General features: G+C 43.3%; 1 pseudogene; it reads right to left on the reverse strand.

Moving 5' to 3' along the window:
- Positions 1-2,711, reverse strand: part of LOC116557468 — a 7,497-nt pseudogene extending 4,786 nt beyond the window's left edge.
- Positions 2,712-6,330: the final 3,619 nt, after the last annotated feature.

Genomic DNA, 6,330 nt, shown 5'->3' on the forward strand with positions numbered 1-6,330 from the left:
TCACCATTTTGACCAGGATGGTCTCGATCTCTTGACCTCGTGATCCACCCGCCTCAGCCTCCCAAAGTGCTGGGATTACAGGCTTGAGCCACCGCGCCCGGCCGCGGTCAATTTTTTGTAATAATTTTTATCTGAAGCCTCCAAATGCTGCACTTTTGATTTTTAAAAACAGAACTACTGCAAAGGGTAGCGAGTACTGGGAAGCTGGGGCTGTGGTCTAAATTTCCCCTCAAAGTCTTAACCACGGGTGAGATTTTGTATGTGTATCAATCATACCATTTCCATCCTCATTCTCTGTTCCTGTCACTCCAAGTGTGAGAAGAGAGAGATGATTAAGATGAAGCCCAGTTCCTAGGACTTTACCTTCTAGTTCTCCTTTTTCTTTTCCAAAGTAAAATCACCATGAAATTATAAGAAGTTGCAGGCAATTTGGCTAAGGTATTTGTGGATTTGCCTTGGGAAGAATAAAAATCAACAAATGTTATTTTCTTCCCTGCCTTTTGCAGCTATTGAGGGCATTTATATAATTATATAATGCTTATTGGTGCTGAAATATGTCTTTCTGTCACCAGAGATTAAGTATCAAGTTTGGCGATGAATTAGTTTGCAACTTTTATTGGTGAAAAAACTGAGGTGGAGTTTAACCCCTAGACTCTGAGGGGCTCAGTAGCTGGAAATCCAGCAGGTAAAAACGGCAGCAGGATTGTAGCACATCTGTAGTCCCAGCTACTTGGGAGGCTGAAGAGGAAGAATTGTTTGAGGCTAGGAATTTGAGACCAGCCTGGGCAATGTAGTAAGACCCCACCTCTAAAAACCAAAAATCAGCTGGACGTGGTGGCACACGCCTGTAGTCCCGGCTACGCAGGTGGCTGAGGTGAGCAGATCACTTGAGCCCAGGAGTTTGAGTACAGACTGGGTAACAGAGTAAGACCCTGTTTCTAAGAAAAAAGAAAAATGGCAACAGGTTGATCTGCATTTTCCTTTTGCCCTAGGCTAAATTTGGAGTCCCTCTTCCGTGACATACTTGAAGTACTAAAATTTACAGCTTTGACAAAACCATTGGAAGAGGTCCTTCAAACAAAAGTTAAACTTGTTGTCCTCCCACCTAAGGAAACAGCAACACAACCAAATCAAAAACCTTGATTGGCTGCCCTCAATGTGGAAGACACTGTGCTAAGAGAACTTTTCCTTAGGAGTTTAGTGTCAGAGGAATGGTTTACTGTAATAGCAACAATCTTCACTGAAGCAGAGGTGAGCTGTTCTATTTAATAATTCCAAGAGCACACTCTTTACCCAGTGCTTTCTTTGCTGAGTGTGAAAAAAAAAAAAAAAAAACCCTCACTGCATTCTTTAGTGTTTAAAGCACAGGTCATTAGACTTACTACACCCAGGGACTCAATAAAATGGCTACATTTTCAGGGGACTGTGATGATGTCAAGGTGTGAAAGCAACCTCTGGCTCCAAGTCACGGGACTTTGCTGTCAGGCATGGATCAGGCCAGATGCTGGGTGATTCTCAAACCAACACCTGGAAATGCTCTGCGGGTTAGGATCACCTCTTGGTCCCATCACAGCTGGATTGGGTGGACTAGGGTTGTAGGTAGGAATGGTGAGAAATCATTCAAACAGAATTGAATTGGTCAAGACCAGATTTGTGTACAGTCTTATTTGGTATCTAGTTCAAATCCAAGAAGGTCATCATGGTGGGGTCTCATCTATATATTTGCACCTCTGGGAATTTGGGGGAACCAAGGCAGACCAACCATAATAGAATGAATGACTATTGGTGTTTAAAGTCCTTGGAAAACAAATAGTGGGAACTTTGAGATTCTTGAACAAAGAAAGAGGGCTTGGCCTGTGTCAACCACTCTGAAGGAAGAAGCGCCCAAGCAGGCAGTTATTCACCTTCTGAGGTGAAGGAGGGACACAGTTCATATTCCTCATATTGAGAGACCTTTTGTTCATAGTCAATGGATGCTTTTGAGTATGACAAAGAGCTATCTTTCTGCCCATGGCACTTGTAAATTCCTACATTGAGGTTGTCTCAAGGGGCCTTAACAGTCTGTGGTCACTTAAGGGTCAGACAATTCAAGGTTATCTGAAGGAATTGCATTTGCTTGGGGTGGGGCTGGGGTCTAATCTCTTTAGTTTTAGCAGGAACAGAGCAGATCAGGGACTGCAGGAGAACTGAGGACAGGAGGAAAGAATGACAGCAATTGGTGAGAAATGGAACACCCCTGAAGCAGCGGCTGAAACTCTAGGGAGATAGCAAGGATCACTGGGGAATGCAGGGGACTGGGGGTTTGGACTTACAGTAACACAACATGTGAGAACTTAAAGCCAAATGTCTCTGTGTCCGTCATCATGCAAGCTGTGACTATCACCAAGGCCTACGTAGCCTGAAAAGCCAAGGGGGTTTCTTTCAATCTTCATCAAATACTGGCTACTTTAAAAATGTTACCATTTTCATCAGTTTTGTGATGTGAAAGGCTTGGGAAGGTGGACTCATGCAAGGGATTCATCTGGCCAGTTTGCCAGCTGCTGGAGGTGGGGAACAGAGAGGGACCAGAAGCACTTGGGGCAAGACTTGTCCACTATGTGAAGAGATGACCTACATACATGACACAGTTAAGCAAGAGTAGAGTATCTGACCTTGTGTCCTGTGGTATTCTCTGACAGTTTGATGGCAAATAGCAGCAAGATGACAGACATTCTCACCTCCCTCAGGTCAGGTGAGGATCTGAAAATACTAAGGTGCTGAGAATGTCCTCCTTAGTTACCTCTTCACACTTGGGGAAGGGGAAGTCCTGATTTGGCCAAAGCAGTCATCTTGCCCTGTAGCTCCTGTGAACTGAGATCAGTTAAGAGCCAGAACTCACCGTGCAGGAGGTATCTCCATTGATATTCATACAGCCATTTACAATAAGTGTGTATTAATTATGTATTGCTCCATAACAAGTTACCCCCCAAATTTTGCAACTTAAATCCACAATAAACATTTATCTCATATAGTTTCTACAAGTCGAGACTTCGGGAGTGGCTTAACTGGCTGTCTTGAAGTTGAGGTCATTGAAGTCAAGAAATCAGCCAGGACTGCAGTCATCTGAAAGCTTGACTGGGGTGGGAGAATCGGTCTACAAGATGGCTCACTTGGATAATGAACTCATACTGGCAAGAAGCCTAGTTCCTCACCATCTGGACTTCTCCATATGGACGTTGTTTAAGTGTCCTCACAACATGTGATCAAGTGATCCAAAAGAGAGCAAGATGGAAGCCTCAGGAATTTTTGCAACCTAGTCTCAGAAGTCACACTCTGGCAATCCTCCAATATCTTATTGTTCACAGAGATCAGTCCTATTCAGTGTAGGAGGGGACTATACAAAGGCATGAATACTAAGAGGTCAGAATCACTGGGCTCACCTTGGAGACTGGCCACCAAAAATAGCCACTACCCATCAAGAGTTTACTGAGAGACAGGCACCTGCCAATAACCTTACATACAGTAATTCTTCAGAGTTATTGTTTTCTTATTCTCCCCATTTCTACAGATGAGGACACTGAAGCCTAGAGAGAGTACGTAACTTCCCCAAGGATTTTCCATGCTGAGCTTGCCCTTGGTTTGCACCTTGAAGGAATAAAGCTCAAGTCACGTTTTCATTCAGCACACAGGCATTGAGTGTCTACTATGAAACAGGCATTGTGTTCGGCTGGAGAATATGAGTAACAGCCAGACCCAAGCCCTGAGGTGTGTGAAAAAGTCATAGGCACAAAGATGGCCCTGTGTGTAAGGTATAATCTGGCTCTACAGAGGCAGTTGTCAATTATTTGAGGATAGGAATAGATCAGAAAAGACTTATTGTGGGGGCAGTGCTTGAGGTAAGTCTTAAAGGACCAGGAACATTCTCAAGTGGGAATGTGCCAGATCTTTAGGCCTGGAGTGGGAGTGGGGAGTTCCGACTGATTCCTACAGAGCACGTGGGAATCTCCCGTCTTCATCTTCTAGCTTTGAGTCTGTGTTTGGTGAAGCCAGATGATGCTTTATCATACTGCCAGCCTAATGGAGCTGGGGGTGGGTGTGGGTAGTGCTAGAACCAGGAGACTCGGGTTTTACACGCTGTTTTCTCATCAACCCCCTGTGTGATCTCTGGCAAATCCTTAACTTGCATGTGCTTTGGTTCTGGCTTCTGTTAAGTGAGAATAAAACCATTATTCCTGACATCGTGGAGAGGGAGGAGCAGGGAGCATGGGTGTGAGGATGTCAAGTGCTACTAAAAAGTTCAAAGCTCTCGTTTCTACATGATCTGAAGTCAGAGATGGTCCTGCTGCAACACATTTCTTCTCTGCCACCCCACTCTGCCTGCACCGTGCAGACACAGAAGGGCTATAATAGTTAAAATTTCGTTTTCAGTTACTTTTAGCCAGGGAAAAGTCAACAGCTCCTGAGGATGTTTGGTACACTAGGTTCCCTCTGAAAAAATGTGCAGATGCTTCAACTGTCCATCTAAAATTATGTTACTGAAAAAGGTGGGTGATAGGAGAAGAGAAAGAAGTCTCCTGTCTGCAACTGTGCTGTCATCTGTGCTTTGTGCAGCTCTTTCAGGACAACCATCAGGTGGATGACACTATGATTCCTATAGTTGCCATGCATTTCATTCTCCGAGAAGTCAAATGCATTCTTTTTTTTGATGCATTAATGCTGAGATTTATTATTGTTATTGCAGAAGCTATTGAGCAATATTTTTCCTGTGAACAGGATTGTCATGTATATGTAAACCACAGTCTGCAATTCCTCAAAAAAAAAAAGAAAAAAACAAAAAGAGAGAGGGATGCTCAATGTTCTTACTCTCAACTGGATGGTTCAATTCCATACAGAGATCACCACTGCCTTCCCATGCATCCCCTGGGCCAACATCCTCACTATCAGCATAGGTGAACAACTAGGTATTATGGGCAAGTAAAAAATCTCCGGAAGTACTGATCATTTCATATATGCATGAATGTGTTGATACTATTCATATGAATAATACACACAGAATATTTAGCTCCCAAGAGTCATTTTCATTTCGTTTTGCTCTTTTCCTTCTCTTGCCTGGAGCCTTGGAAACTAATCCCACACGCTCCTTTAGGCTCTCCCTTATCACTTCCCTGAGCCCTTTTCATCTACAAGAGCATCAGGCACAATATTGTGACCTGCACACAACTTCAAAATGCACTGGCCAATCTGTTCCAGTGTCTATGGAGTTCTAAAATCATTTTCTCTCTTCTGGTCAGGAAGGTTCAGACAATTCTGGGGTGGAATTTGTTAACACCAGATTGAGAAGTGAAGATCACCTTGTTCTATGGAAAGTGAAACAGGAATTGAAGCAAGGAAGCTAAAGTTCTTCTTGTAGTCCCAGGAGATCAACTTTCTCCTCTCCTCTTGAGCTTTTCAATTGTCACGAATGGTCAAGGCCTTGTTGCCTGGTGCATCTTTTAAACTATGGCTTTCAATGCTTTATTGTGGTTAGAAGATGTGCAAGAATTAAAAGCCCATATATTCTTCAAAGACTACTTGTTTTGCTTTTTAATTAAACAGTAAAATCTTTTTATTGGTGTACATTTTTCTGAGTTTTAATTCATATATGGAGTCATGTAACCACCACCACAATCAGGGTACATAACAGTTTCATCATCCCCCAGAACTCTCATGCTGCCCCCTAAAGTCACACTCTTCCCCACCCAAACCTGGTAACCACTGACCTGTTCTCATTATAGTTTTGCCTTTTCCAGGAAGTCATGTAAATGACACTAGCCAGTTATATATTGGCATCAGCCAATATACAACTTCTGAGACGGCCTTATTTTCCTCAGCATCATACCTTTGAGATTCATCCATGCTGTATATATCAATAACTAGTTCTTTTTTGTTGATTACTAGGATTTGATTGTCCACATGCATATTGAACTCAGCAGTTTTCAGTATAATACAGACCCCATGAGTCCTGGGAAGAAAGGCCAGTTGGGTAACCAAGCGAGGAAGTAGCTAAAGTTCCTTCTTCAAATTCTATGGTCACCTGTCGTAGTCATGTTGGGTGATCATCTGGAGATGAAGAGGCACAGCGGTTTTTATTCAAGAGCAAAAGAAGCCCAGAGAAAGCTGAGGCCCAATCACCTCAGGCTTTCAATAGCCCCCTTCCTCCATGCGGCATCTGTGAATTCTTAACATACTTCATTTTTTTTTTTTTTAGATGGAGTCTTGCTCTGTCACCAGGCTGAAGCACAGTGGTGCAATCTCAGCTCACTGCAACCTCCGCCTCCTGGGTTCAAGCAATTCTTCCGCCTCAGCCGCCAG

This window comes from Sapajus apella, unplaced genomic scaffold, assembly GCF_009761245.1.
Source record: "Sapajus apella isolate SASKATOON/1434 unplaced genomic scaffold, GSC_monkey_1.0 scaffold1, whole genome shotgun sequence".
Classification (NCBI taxonomy): Eukaryota; Metazoa; Chordata; class Mammalia; order Primates; family Cebidae; genus Sapajus; species Sapajus apella.